General features: G+C 42.1%; 2 long non-coding RNA genes across 2 annotated transcripts in view; one reads left to right on the top strand and one right to left on the bottom strand.

The window, feature by feature from the left end:
* The window catches only part of LOC150004662 (uncharacterized), a 97576-nt gene that overhangs the window by 71001 nt on the left and 11997 nt on the right, over positions 1 to 14578 (top strand). The window lies entirely within an intron of this gene.
* LOC150004663 (uncharacterized) lies at positions 267 to 10330 on the bottom strand. Its single transcript, XR_016512303.1, has 3 exons — positions 10056 to 10330; positions 6152 to 6379; positions 267 to 326 (listed from the first exon to the last, which is right to left on the bottom strand). It is a non-coding gene; the product is annotated as an uncharacterized LOC150004663 (long non-coding RNA).

Below are 14578 nucleotides of genomic sequence, written 5' to 3'. Positions count from 1 at the left end.
AATTGGGAAAGTTTAGAGAAGTAGACACAGTAACAGCCACCTCTAATCCCAGCAAAGATGACTAAATTACTATTGTGTGTATATATCTTCTCAGTCATTTTTCTAGGCCTACATGTAAGTACATATTTTTCTCTTTAAAAAGTTGGGGTAAGGCAGAATAAGCTGTTTTATATCCTTCTTTTTTCTCTCATATTTGCCAATGACAAACAGAGGAACTTTGTTCTAAAGAAATTCAGTCTTCCAATGACCTCTTTTAATTCCTCAAAATGTCTTTTGTCACTTGTGCAGACTTTGATGTAGTTGTTCTGCTTGTCCTCCCAAACTCTCTGAAAAAGAGAAGAGAGTTTGGTAAACTTGACTTATTCTTGCCAAGGACTTAATTGTGTCATTTATAATACAGATCTTTGGTGCCTGAAATTTTAGCACAGATAGAAAGTAACATGCTAATGTGCTGTGCTTCACAGAGAGCACAAAAATAATTAGTCACCCCAAGGCCACTCCTGAACAGGCTGTGGCCTTCTGACTCCTTTCTTGGGGAACTCTCCAGGGGAAAATTTCTTCTGATTCCATAAGGGCAAAACCTTCATTCTTCCTTTCTCTTCCCTGCAGTATCATTGTGATAGAGAGGGAAATGACAACAATACTTTACTCACTACTTCTTCCATTAAGAGGTAAAGTGCCTCTTTTCTTACTCTTAAGTCAGGGCTTGTGATGTGCTTTGATCAATGAAAGTGACAGATGTGAAGTGTGTCAGCTCGGAGCCTATGACTTTCAGGCCTGGAAATGTCTATTCATGTTGCTACCTTCCCAATGCAAAAACAAGCCTGGGTGAGCCTGTTGGGTGATTTTAAAAAAACACATGGAGAGAGGTCCATGCATTTCAGCTAAACCATTATAAACCAGTAGCCCCAGCTGATCATGGGTGAGCCCAGTTGAAATCAGCCAAGTGCAGCCCAGACTAGAACTGAAGTTAATGACTAACAAAATTGAAAACTAAATATGTAGTTGTTTTGAGTTAGTCAGCTTTGGGATAGTTTGTTACACAGAAAAAGCCAACTGATACAGTCACTGAGCATATCTGAAATAGATTTAAGCACATCTGTGAGTTCAAATGTTACACTGATGAGGCTTAATAATCCCCACAAAGACAGGTGCCAACATCTGTTTTAATCACTGTGGTAGCTACAATGTCCACCACAGTGCTAGGCACATAGGTGGTGCCTAAATGATGATAATGACATACATTGAATGCTTACTATGTACTTGGCACACACTAATGCTACATGCTTTTATATTGATTATTTTGTGATAAAAAGAATAATGTTTCCAACCTCATTCCACTTCCCGCCCTGCCCCCCGAAGATGTCTACATCCTAATCCCTAGAACCTGTGGGTATGTTACCTTACATGGCAAAAGCCTTTTGAGATGTGATTGAATTAAGGATCTTGAAATGAAGAAATTATCCTGAATTTTCTGGATGAGTCCCAAGTAATTTCAAAGACCTTAAAATAAGGAAGCGAGAAGACTAAAGTCAGAGGAAGGAAACATGACTATGGAACTAGAAGTTGGAGGAAGCACCTGAACAATGGAGGAAAGACCATGAGTTAGGCATTTCCAGAAGTTGGAAAGGGCAGGGGATTGGCTCCTCCCATGAAGCCTCCAGAAGAAATGTAGCCCTACAGATACTCTGATCTCAGCCTTCAGATGTCTAGAACCTTAGGAGAATAAATATGTGTTGTTTTAAACCACTAAGTTTGTCTTAATTTTTTACAGCAGCAATAGGAAAGTCGTACAGATTTAATCCTTATAATACCTTACGAAGTAAGCACTATAGTCATCATTTCCATTTGACATATAAGGGAATTGAGGCTCAAACAGGTTGAGTAATTTGCCCAGCAGTTAAGTGGCAGAACTGGATCAAATTTGGTCTCCTAAAATTTATGCTGTAGAGCTGAAACAGCATGCTGATTCTTCCCTCTTAAAACAGATTAATGATAAATGCAACCCTTGGGTTATTTTACAGAGACAGTATTACATATGTGCCACCCACTCTCAAAAATCTTCAGTCCCTGGAACTCATGTAACAGAGCCATTTATAAAGTAAGGTTTCCTTCAATAAGGAAGATCTGGTGCCTAGACTGAATATGGGCAAATATAGAACTGACAAATCAAACCCTGCCTGAATGGAATTACTTTGGCTTTTCTCTTGCCATTGACCCTATGCTATAATTAACCAGCTTCCAAAATCCTCCAATAAAACTTGGTCTTCCAGCACTACCTCATGCCACCTGATCTCCCTAACCCTTAAGACTTGTCCAGACCCCAGATCCAGGAGACAGATTTCAGCAGTGCCTCCTGTCTCATGTGAGTTGACTCAGCAATAAAAGTCTTTTTTTCTCTCTCTCTTTAAAGCCAGTAACATAGTTTTGGTTCCTATTGTGTCAGGTAGCGGGTCTTTGCTTGGTGACAGAGCCTCCCAGTGAGATGAGGAGGAAGCACTGGGTGTGGAGTCCAGATGGGTTGCACCTCTATAAAAAATGGGAATGAGGAGTCAGATCAGATAATTTCAAACAATTCTGTCCTCTGTTGATTTTCTGTGATTTTTAAACATTGAATTGGCATAATTTAATGCCAGGTTCACAACTCATAAGAAAAGTGGGCAAGGCTTAGAGGGGCTCAACATGCCTGCAGAAGGAGTCAGAAGAAATCTCTAGAAGTGCAGGGTAGACCATATCAGACTAGGACTTTTGAGAAATATGAGGCTTTCAAAATCTTCATAGATAGTACCACTGGTCCCTGAAATCCATAGAGTGAGCACTTCAGTTGCCTCCCCACCATCCATCTACCAGTCTTGTGCATGGTGGCTTCTGGCTGCACTGATGCCGCCCCAGCCCCAGGATGGGCTGTTATTGGACTAGCCCTTCAGCGTAATCTCATCACCCCTACCTCAATTGAGGCTGATAGGCCTCCGATGCCCTGGCTCAGTCAGAAACTACTCTGTCCAGCAAAGGTTTCACAACCATGGTGGAACAAACTTATCCAGGACACTATTTTGTCTGAGGGGTAAGGGAGGCAAGTGTTCCTTCTGTGGAGAAAGCACAAGACCTTCATCCCTCACGCTTTTTATTGAGGAGGGGATTCAGGAGATACAAGGTCAAAATTCATAAATTATCAATAGCTTTTAGGTGCCTGGATTACAGTTGACAATAACAGATTACAAGTAGCAGTACAGAGGGCACAGTGACCAGTCTGTGTCAGGGTCTGCTAAACATCTTGATGCCACACTGGCATTAGATGCAAAGTTTCATACATTTCTTGCTAGAGATTGTTTATACTTAACTAAGAGATAAGAAAAGCAGAGCAAGTTCTAAAGCATAATAAGCATTCTTTAAATCCAGTTCCCATGGAAACCCTCTGAATGGTTTTTCGTTATGTCTCCCGCACAACCTTCCAGAGTCCTACTGAGACTTAAAGACAATCCAGGGGGGCAAGTCAGGCCAATAGCTAGGGTTACAATTCCCTAAACCACAAGGAGTGGTTCCCCACACTCGGCGATTAATGTAGATACTGGTTAGCTCAATAACCTGGCTTTTGTTCAGTGATTGCAGAAAGAAAAGCTCTCTCTTGCTCTAGAGAGCACTGGATAAGGTTTGAGGCCTGGGGCTGCTATGGCCACTTTGCTACAATGAGGAAGCCAGTTTGAGGACAAAGTCAGAACCCAGAGAAGGGCAGAGCTGAGAATACTACAGAGAAAATGAGTTGGGTCTTTTTTTTTTTTTTTTTTTTTTTCTGCTGTATAAAATCTTTTATTTTCTGGGAGGCTGCTCTTGGAATTTGTACATATGAGATCAGAGCTGGAAAAATCCTGTTTTCTTTAGCATTTTATGGCTTTGGAAACTATAAGAGAGCCATGTGACATAGTATAATGACAAAAGCTCTGTGAACAAGTGAATATCAAATATCAACAGATAGTCTTTCTGCCCCTACCCCCCAAAACTGCACTTTTACAGAAACACTGCATTAAGTACAGTGAGATGTTTCCACTCAGTCTTGAGTTGCATAAAAATTAGTTGCAAGAGAATCTGTTGGTGATCACAGACCAAATGCTGTTATGCTTTCAACACATTTAAAGGGATTAGGCATTATGGCTACATACTTCTAAGATCAAGTTCCAATAATGGGAAGTCAGGCAAAACCCTTAAGGTCCAAGTGCCTGGCTGTCTAAAGGATGTCATTATACCAGGTAAAATGCTAGAGGGCTTCTTCTTGGAGCTCTGTGCGCCCACCCCCAGAGGATGGCTCTGTATGGAGGCTGGCGCAAGAGTTGTGTTCTGCTCCATCTCCCACTGCTCCCAACACCCTCCATCATGCTGAGCTGGGTCCTTGATTGAGCTATTCCCAAAGTCTAACCTACCTCTGGACTTTTAATTTATAAAACCTAATAAACTTCCTCTGTATATTAATATAGTTTTGTGTGTTGTGTGTGTGTATGTGTGTTTTAAAGCAAAACTACCCTAACAAACAGACACCAATCAGTCATTTCTAAGTTACTTATGTAGAAAGGCAGCAACAGCCATCTTTTACATAATTTAGCTTCCTGGGAGAATCATCTGGCTCCTGGTCATTCCTTTCCTCAAATCTGTCACCTTCCCTATAATCAACCCCAGTTCCCTGTGTCCTTAATATCTAGTATGAGTCTAGTAAGCCCATTTTAGAGATATTCTTCCTGTTTTATGTCAGCACATATTTCTTTGCATTCCACTCTACCACTGATGTCCATTTTTATTTGAGTTTCTTTATCATGAGTCCCAGCTGGTCTGACATGCCAATCCCAGCTCAGCTTGAAGCTTCTGCCTAGACTCCATGCATTGGTGGTCCAAACCTCTAAGCCCAACCTGTCTCCCAAAGGAGGACTGAGAAGGCCTGACATTCCCAGTATTTGAACCCTCTGAGTGATGGAATGGGCTCAAGATAGAGGATATTGCTCTACTGTCCATACTGGATGCAGCGTCAAGCAATCTGCCTTCCGGGCCTCACCAAGCAGGGCCTAGACTGGTCCAGATTCAGGATGCTTTGAAAGGCAGCCCCACCTAAGGAGACAACCAGAGATGAAAGAGTAAAGGGATCTGTGTTCTAGTCTTCAACGCTTCCACTAAAGGACTATGAGATCTCCACCAGTTTACTTAAGTTCTCTGGCCTTTGTTTCAGGGATTTTGAGCCTGAAATTCATGTAAAAATGTCAGGGGGCCAGCGTTTTCTAATGAGAATGTCTGTAGTTTTTCAATATATTTTCAAAAGAATATATAACAATGGAATTTAAGTACTATAAGCCTATATATATTAAAGATTCTTTTCAGCAGTCTGTGATTCTAGATGAGTTACTACAGTGGAATCCCTCATAAGATCACATTCAAAGGCAAGATTACTTTCATAAGGTGCAAATCATGAAAGTCAAAATTGCCCAAGTTCTTCAATTTTATATAAAATTCAAAATTGAATATAAGTTCAGATTGCATATATTATCCTCTATAAGAATTTTTAGGCATACTAACATTGAGAACCACTGAGCTAGGCCTGAAGAAGAAATGAGAAATTTGATACAAGGGTGTGCAAGTGTGTCCTGAGCTGAAGGAAGAGTATGAACAGAGACATACAGAGATGGATGTGGGCTTCTAGGGGACTGGGGAACATTCTGTGTGTGTATACATAAAGGCAAAATGTTGGGAGATTAGAATGGAGAGAAGGGTGGAGCTGAGTGTTCAAGGCTTTGTGAACTTTGTTAAGGGCTTAGAGCCCATGCTGGGAGGAAGGCAAAAAGTGTGTACACACAGCTGGGACAGCCAATAAAGCTTCTCTGGGAAAACACAGCTCTGGGCCTCTGGGAAAGACTGCAGCATGGCTGGATCTCAGATGGCTTGGGGACAGCCTGCCCATACAATCCCTTTAGCTCTGTCCAGAGGATTGACTGGAGAAATGTAAAGCCTTCTTTCAGAAGTTAAGCTTGCTCACTCAGGAGTGAGTTATTGGGTTAACAGTGTAGCCCTTTGAGAAATCAATGGAAACTCTTTTTACTCATGCATTTATCTATTGCTGCACAACAAAGAATCCTAAAACTTAGTGGCTTCAAACAACAAACATTTACTCTCTCACAGTTTTGCTGGATCAGGAGCTTGGCTGCTGCTTAGCTGAGGGGTTCTGGCTCTGGGTCTCTTGTGAGGTTGCAGTTCAGACATCACCCAGGGATGTGCCACCTGAAGGCTTGACTGGGCCTCCTGGTGGCTCTCTCACATGGCCGTTGGCAGGAGGTCTCGATTCTTCACCACATGGGCCTCTCTGAAGGGCTACTTGAGTGACCTCATGACATGGCAGCTGTCAACCCTGGAAATGGGTGATATAAGAGACAGCAAGGAGGAGGCCAAAATGCCTTTTATGCTCTAATCTTGGATGCCACACACTGTCACATCCTCCAGATTCCATTGATTATAAGTAAGTCCCTAAGCACAGCTAACACTTAAGGGAGACGAATTAGGCTTCACCTTTTGAAGGGAGGAATATTAAAGAATATTGGACATATTTTAGAACTACCATAATTCAATCTAGAATAGTGATTTTTAATAATGTTCTTAGGTATGACAGCCCAGGTGGGAATAATATTTCTAGATTAATAGTTCTCAGATTTTGGTGTGCATATAAATCATCTTGGGGTGCTTATTAAGACTAAAAATTACTGTGCCCACCTTTATAATGGTTTATATTGGGAGTCTGGAGTGGGGCCCAGAAACTGACATTTTTGGATAAGTCCCACAGGATATTCCCATACAAGTTACTGGGGTCCAGAAATCTGCATTTAACAAGTCCCCAAAGTTATTCTGATATTGGTAAACTGCAAACTTGCTGCCATTGGAATCAGCAGTAATCACCAATTGAAATGGCAGTATCAGAAACCTCAGTACAATTGGGAATAACCTTGTAGATAATCTGGTCAGGGGTCAAAGCAGAAATGGAGGAGCACTTGGGCACTCTCTGTGCATGTATGTGCCTACAACAGACAGAGCTCAGCAATCACAACATGTTTCCCTCTCTTCTAGGCAGTCCCACAAGCTTTTTGACCCCTCACTCCAGACGGCCACTCCTGTCACTCAGAGTTGACATGGGACTTGAGGCTGTTTGCCCTCCTGGATCTAAGGCCATTGGTCCAGGAATCTGCTTAGTTCAGACACATGACACTGGTTTGGAAAATCCTGGCAAGAAAGATTTCTTCAGCACATTCTGAGCAGAGCTAAGCATAGCTTTTATTTATTCCATAATTGAATAGGAATGATGGGATGAAAGAGGAATGGCACTTGGTGGGCAGGGGGCCAAGGAGGTTTGACCAGCATTTAGTCTGGCATGATTCAAATGCTAGAACACTTGATTCCCCCTTGATGAGGACTAGGGTTTATTAGGTGACCCAGAAGGTGGCCCTTTGTTTAGCACTGCCTGGTTTTTCACCCAACCTCTCAGGAAACTTGCTAGGGGCCCATCTGAGTTCTCATCCATTGTCTGGGCCTCTCTTGCCCTCTTTTTATGGGATGGTTTATGTCTGCTCTTCAGACCTGGAAGGGAACCCACACAAGTGTTGCTAGGCAGCTGCTGGAGCCTTTCTGTTTTAAGCTGGGTCACTACTGTCTCTGTCTTCATTTCCCAGGAGGAGCTGTGACTTCAGTGGTTTGAGCTACTGCCTAGCCTGAGGCATTATTGGTTCATCAAAGGGCAAAGAGCAAAGAGAGCCACCACACCCTTGAGGAGAGGTGAGGGTTAGAGGGCCCACCCCTAATAACAGCAGCAGAGCCCGGTGTGCACCCCTGCCCCACCAAGTTCACCTGCACAGCTCAGTGACCTGACCTTCCTGAGGGTAGCTCTGGCCACAGACACATCTCCCTGCAGGTTCGGTTGTCTTCATGTGTCAGGTTTTTATGAAGCCTCAGAGTAGGGGAAGCTATTCCTCCTGAGGTCTGGTGTGAGCAATGGGACACCTTCCCCTAAACTTCCTCCCTCTGCTGCTTCTCTAAACTGAACCGTTTCCAAGGCGATTGTAACGACATGATTTTCTTTTCTTCTCCTCATAATTAATCTTGCTCCTTGTTTTAAAAAAATGTCAGAAAATAGAGATACAGAAAATATTGAATCTGCACCTAAAGATGACTGTTAACATCCCGAAATATTCTTTCTAGGCTTTTCCCCCATTTCTCTGCACATGTGTGTGTGCACACATACTTATAACTACTGACATTTTTAATGGGATAATTCTTTGCTGTGGGGCTGTCCTGTGCATTGTGAGATTTTTAGCAGCACCCCAGGCCTCTGCATGTGTGACAACCCAATATGTCTCCAGACATTACCCAATGTCCCCTGAGGGGCAAAATGACCCATAGTTTAAAATCACTGATTTTGTACAAACAAACACACAATTTATAGAATGGTGTTGGAAATACTGCCTTATCTTCTTTTTTAAAAATTTTAATATGTCATGAACTCTTTCCATGTCAACTACTAGAAATTTACAGCATGATTTGCAATGACTGAAGAGCTGTCCTTCAGTTGGGCTCGCATATGAAATAATTTATATCACCAATTTCCCCATTACTGAACCTTATATATATAACTGAAATTATATGGCACACCTGCATTATAAGCTGCTTTTAAAATTTAAGATGTCATGTAAATGCCATATGATTTCACTCATATGTGGAATCTAATGAACAAACTGAACTAACAAGCAAAATAGAGACAGACTCATAGAAAGATGACAACTCTGAGGCAGGGGAGGGTTAGGCAGTGAAGGGATTGAGCAAAAAGAAAAAATACCCATGGACATGGACAACAGTGTGGAGATCGTGGCAGGGAGTGGGGCCTAAGGGGTTTAAATGGTAATGGAAAAAATACTATTAAAAAAAAGATTTAAGGGGTCACAGCTTGGGATATTTACCAAATTAGCTATCTAATTTTCTGTGCCCAGCACAGAAAATGCCCTGAACAGAGGCCACAGCTATAGTTAAAATCCTTGTTAGGATCACTATGTCCTGGTTTTTAAGTGGCTATTAGTGGCCATTCCTCATATGGAGGCACCAAACATTAAATTAGTTCCTATTGTTGGATTTTGGGTGGTTTCTGAATTTCCACAATCATAAATGACCCTACCATTAACCCTTTGAGTGCCAATGTTGCTGTGAATGATGCTGACAAATTTTCCGAAAAGTGTCAGCGTCACTCCCAGCTACTCTTTTTCAATGACTATAAATGTAAATAACAATGGAATAATTTGTATTTTATGTTTTGTTCTCTTTTTTTGTACCTCACGTTATATATTGATAAAATTTTTTCTCTTGTTGATCCAAATTTCGAACTATGCATGGCACTCAAAGGGTTAATATCATCTTAGTGTTGACCCTCACATTAGTATCATTATAGTGTCCTCTGGTATCCTGGGAAACCAGTAAAAGAAAATAAGCTAACTCACCTGTCATAACCTAAGACTGGGAAACAAATGACAAATTGTTTTCTTCATGGCCTAGTTTTAGAAACATTTCTAAATGTTAGGCCCCACTATCTCTGACCCCGCAGTCCCTGCCAGGTACTAGTTTTCTGGTCCCGAGTCAAGGTACTAACTGCAGGGCTCTTAGGTTAAATACTGGGTGCTTTTTTCCTCTGCTTTTATGTCAAGCTCCCCTCTTCCTGCCTTGAGGTCACTCCAGGGTTCTAGTCAAACATCTGTGAAACTCCCCTTTTATTCCTTTCTATCTGTTTTTAAGTTATGGGTATGCAATATTTGACATATACAATATGTGTGTGGAAATATATTTGTACAGTTTAAAGAGCAAGAGTAAAATGAATACCCCTGTATCTACCACCCAGGTCAAGAAACAGAACATTCCATACCCAACCAGAAGTGCCCACAGATATGCCTGTCTCTTCTACAGGGAGCTTTTTGGGGAGCTATGGAGCATAAGGAAGGGGTCCACTGGGAACAATGGAGTCAGAAAACCAGACTCTATCCTGAGTTGTCCATGCTTACCCTTCCAGACTTTGTGGCCTTGGGCACATTAATTAATTCTGAAAGCTGGAGTTCCTTGTCTTTGAAATGGAGGATGGCTGTGCAGATTGGATGAGATGCTTCTTTTGATAAACTTTTGAGTCTGGTGTCTGGCAGCAAGTAGGTGTCAAAGCACAGACGCTGTTGTTTTCATTATGGTGGAGAGTTCCTGGGTAGAGACTTTAGAAATGTGGTCTTCAACAGGCTCTGCCAGACCTCGTCTCTGTGATTCCATGGGATAAGTCCTGGGCCATGGTTTCCTCAAATGGAAAGTAAAGTGCACAGGTTCACTAGAAACTTGCAGACTTTCTTTCTTTCTACCTCTAGCCCTGTGTTAATTATTAAGCCAAGGAAAATGGGTTATGATGAAGCAAGAAGTTAATTCAAGGGCTCGATAAATAGTGCCTTTAACTGGAACCTAGACAAAGATAATATGACTAATCCAGGGTCACGTGGTCACAAAGTAGTAATCTGTTTAACAGTGAGGATATTTAAGCAGTTGTTCTGAGGACCCTCTGTTGCAAGCTGCATGTGGATCATCTTATTTCACTCTGAAGAAAACCTATTGAATACACTCTATTCTTTGATGCTTATATTGTAGATTTGAAAACTGAGGCTCAGAGAGGCTACATAGCTTGTCCACAGTCATATAGCACACTAGTCTTTTCTAATAGTTGTCGGCAGCCGTCCGTCTCGAGAGACGATGGTGTAGCTTCTTAAGAGTCTATCTGCACCGCCGAGAATGGCTGTGCAGTCCGACTCGGGAGTGACACAGTATCTGTCTCCTCCCGTGTTGAATCGACATCTTGCGATGACGCTGGAGTGTCCTCTCCAGTGAAGCTGAAGCTACAGAGCCTGGGCAGGGTGATATGGAGGGTCTGCTGTTGCCCATGCAGCAGACCCCCCCTCTCTTTGCAGCTGAAGGGTCCAAGGGAAAGACGGAGTCAATACAGCTTGGCTTCAGGTGCGCCGCAGGAGTTGCCGGTGTTGACTACAACGTCAAACCGCCTTAGGGACTCCGGCTCCGGATTTTCTGTCGGGGTTTACTCCCTTAGCCTTTCCCCTGAAGAGGTATGCCGCAAGGCAGCGGAGGTTTTTTGGAGTCAGAGTTTTCCTTCTCTGATGTGCCCTGACTGGAAGATCGAACCAGCGACACTTAGCTCGCAGGCCGACGCTCAATCCACTGAGCCAAACCAGCCAGGGCGTTTCTAATAGTAAGCCTGTGCTATAAACCATAACCTAACAGACTTCAATGATGTATGGATCCTGCTAAAATGCAGATTCTGATTCAGCAAGTCTGAAGTGGGACCTGAGATTCTGCATTTATAACACATTCTCAGACAATGCTTATGCTATTGGCGGTCTCACCACCCCCTTTTTCATTTATTTATTTTTAAAGATTTTATTTATTTGTTTTTATAGAGAGGGAAAGAGAGGGAGAAAAAGAGGGAGAGAAACATCAATGTGTGAGAGATACATTGACTGGTTGCCTCTCACACGTTCCCATCTGAGGACCTGGCCCACAACCCAGGCATGTGCCCTGGCTGGAAATGAAACTGGTGACCTTTTGGTTCACAGACTGGTGCTTTATCCACTGAGCCACACTAGCCAGGGATTCATTTATTTTTTATTTTGTTTGCCTTTAAATAATGTTTTATTTTTCAGTTACAGTTGACATACAATATTATATTACTTTCAGGTATGCAATCCAGTGATTAGACATATAACTTACTAAATGATCATCCAAATAAATCTCATACACACCTAGCCCCATACATAGTTATCACAATATTATTTTATTCCCAATGCTGTGACCTACATCTCTGTGAATATTCTGTAACTACCAATTGTACTTCTTAATTCCTTTACCTTTTTCACCCAACCCCCCCAACCTCCCTCCCATCTGACAACTATCAAAATGGTCTCTGTATATGTAACTCTATTTCTATTTTGCTTGTTTGTTTATTTTGTTTTCAAAATTAAATTATTGATAGATGTGTACTTATTGCCATTTCACTGTTTATATTTTTTATTCTTTTCTTCTTAAAGAAGACCCTTTAACATTCCATATAATAGAGGTTTGGTGGTGATGAACTTTTTTAGCTCTTTCTTGTTTGGGAAGCTTTTTATCTGTTTTTCAATTCTAAATGATAGCTTTGCTGAGTAGAGCAATCTTGATTTTAGATCCTTGCTTTCCATTACTTTGAATATTTCTGGCCAATCTCTTCTAACTTGCAGTTTCTGTTGGGAAATGAGCTGACAGACTTATAGAAGTTTGCTTGTAGATAACTGCTTTTCTCTTGCTGCTTTTAAGATTGCCTCTTTGTCTTTAATCTTTGGCATTTTAATTATGATGTGTCTTGATGTGGGCCTCTTTGGGTTCATCTTCTTTAAAACTTTCTGCCCTTTCTGGACTTGTATGTCTATTTCCTTCATCAAGTTAGGGAAGTTTTCCATCATTATTTTTTCAAATTGGTTTTCAATTTGTTGTTCTCTATCTTCTTCTTCTGGCATCCCCATGATGTGAATGTTGATTTGCTTGAACTTGTCCCAGAGGCTCCTTATACTATCCTCATTTTTTAAAGATTCTTTTCTCTTTTTGCTGGTCTGATTGGGTGTTTTCTACTTCTATATCTTTCAAATCTTTGATTTGTCTCTCTGCTTCATCTACTTCACTGTTGATTCCCTGTAATGTATTCTTTATTATTTTTTAATTTTTTAACATTTTTAAGTATATTTTATTGATTATGTTGTTATAGTAGTTCCAATTTTTTTCCCCTTTGCTCGCCTCTTCCCAGTAGTCCCTTAACCCAGCAATCCCACCCCCCTTAGTTGATGTCCATGGGTCATGCATATAAGTTCTTTGGCTTCACCCTTTCCTATATTATTCTTAACATCCCCCTGTCTATTTTGTACCAACCCATTATGCTTCTTAGTCCCTGCACCATTTCCCCATTTCTTCCCACCACCCCAGCTGATAACCCTCCAAATGATCCCCATACCTATGATTCTGTTCCTGTTCTGGTTTGCTTAGTTGGGTTTTGTTTTTATTTTTTAGATTCAGTTGTTGATAGTTGTGAGTTTGTTGTCATTTTAATGTTCATAGTTTTGATCTTCTTTTTCTTAAGTAAGTCCCTTTGACATTTCATATAATAATGGCTTGGTGATGATGACCTCCTTTAGCTTTTCCTTGTCTGGGAAGCACTTCATCTTCCCTTCCATTCCAAATGAAAGCTTTGCTTGATAGAGTAATCTTGGTTGTAGGTTGATTTTCATCACATTGAATACTGCTTGTCAGTCCCTTCCTGCCTGCAAAGTGTCCTCTGAGAAATCAGCTGATAGTCCTATAGGCAGCCCCCTGTAGGCGAAGCGACTCTCCGCCTCTCTCTTGCTGCCTCCAGGACTCTACCTTTATCTTTCACCTCTGGCAGCTCAATCATGATGCGTCCTGGTGTGGTTCCCTCTGGGTCCAGCTCGCCCAGGACCCTCCGTGCTTCCTGGACTTGTATGTCCATCTCCTTCACAAAACTTAGGAAGTTTTTCTCATTTTTTTCAATTCTTGCTTCCTCATTCTGCACTGGTTGACTGTTTTTCTCTTCCTTATGTTCCATATCATTGATTTGAATCCAGGTTTCCTTCCCTTCACCATTGGTTTTGTGTGGATTTTGCTTCATTTCACTTAGCATAGCCTTCAGTTCTTCTCTTATGCGTTTGCTGTACTCAAGCATATCTGTCAAGCCTGTGAGCATCTTTATCAACAGTGTTTTGAATTCTGTGCCTGTTAGGTTGTCTACATCTGTCATCTGTGAGGTTGGCTATCTCCTTATCACTTAGTTCACCCACTGGAACCTTGATTCCTTCCCCCTTTTGGGCCATACTTCTCTGTCTCCTCACTCTGACAGGCTCCTGTGTTTGTTTGCCTCCATATCCCAGGTAGAGCTGTCACTCCTGTTATGTTGTAAGGGGAAGAGCCTTAGGAATTTGTCAGTACAGGGCGACCTGTTTCACCATGTTGTGACACTGTATGTGAGGGAGGGGTCTGAGAGGAAACAACGCCGCCTTCCCAGCACTTGCCCCTTTTCCAGGCACCTCTCCCACTTCCACACCAGACTGGCGCCCCTCTAGCTGCTGCCCTGATCGTCGTTCCCAGCATGGGTGGGTCTGCAGACGTTCTAGGATCATGGGGGCCCTTTAAACAAGTGGACTCTGCTGAAACTGGCAGTTTCTGTCTCCACCCCAACCCCTACTGGTTTGCACAGTCAGAAACAATGAGGCTTGATTTTCCCCTGTGCTGGGACTGTAAGCTGTGAAGTCCAGTGAGAAGCTGGGAACGCTACCCAGGTGTTCCTCCTGACTTTTTAAAACGTGTAACTGCACTTTCTGTTGGCCTATCACCGCTGCCACTCCTGCCACCACCAAACCGCATCCTCTCTGCCCTGGCTCCACCCCTCCTACCTGTCTGGATGAGTATTTCTTCTTTATATCTTTGTTTGTTGGACTTCCAT

The sequence above is a fragment of the Furipterus horrens genome, unplaced genomic scaffold (genome assembly GCF_987537825.1).
Source record: "Furipterus horrens unplaced genomic scaffold, mFurHor1.1.pri manual_scaffold_7, whole genome shotgun sequence".
NCBI classification, from domain to species: domain Eukaryota; kingdom Metazoa; phylum Chordata; class Mammalia; order Chiroptera; family Furipteridae; genus Furipterus; species Furipterus horrens.
Note: the sequence above shows the minus strand (reverse complement) of the source record. Positions and strands in the feature narration are given on the sequence as shown.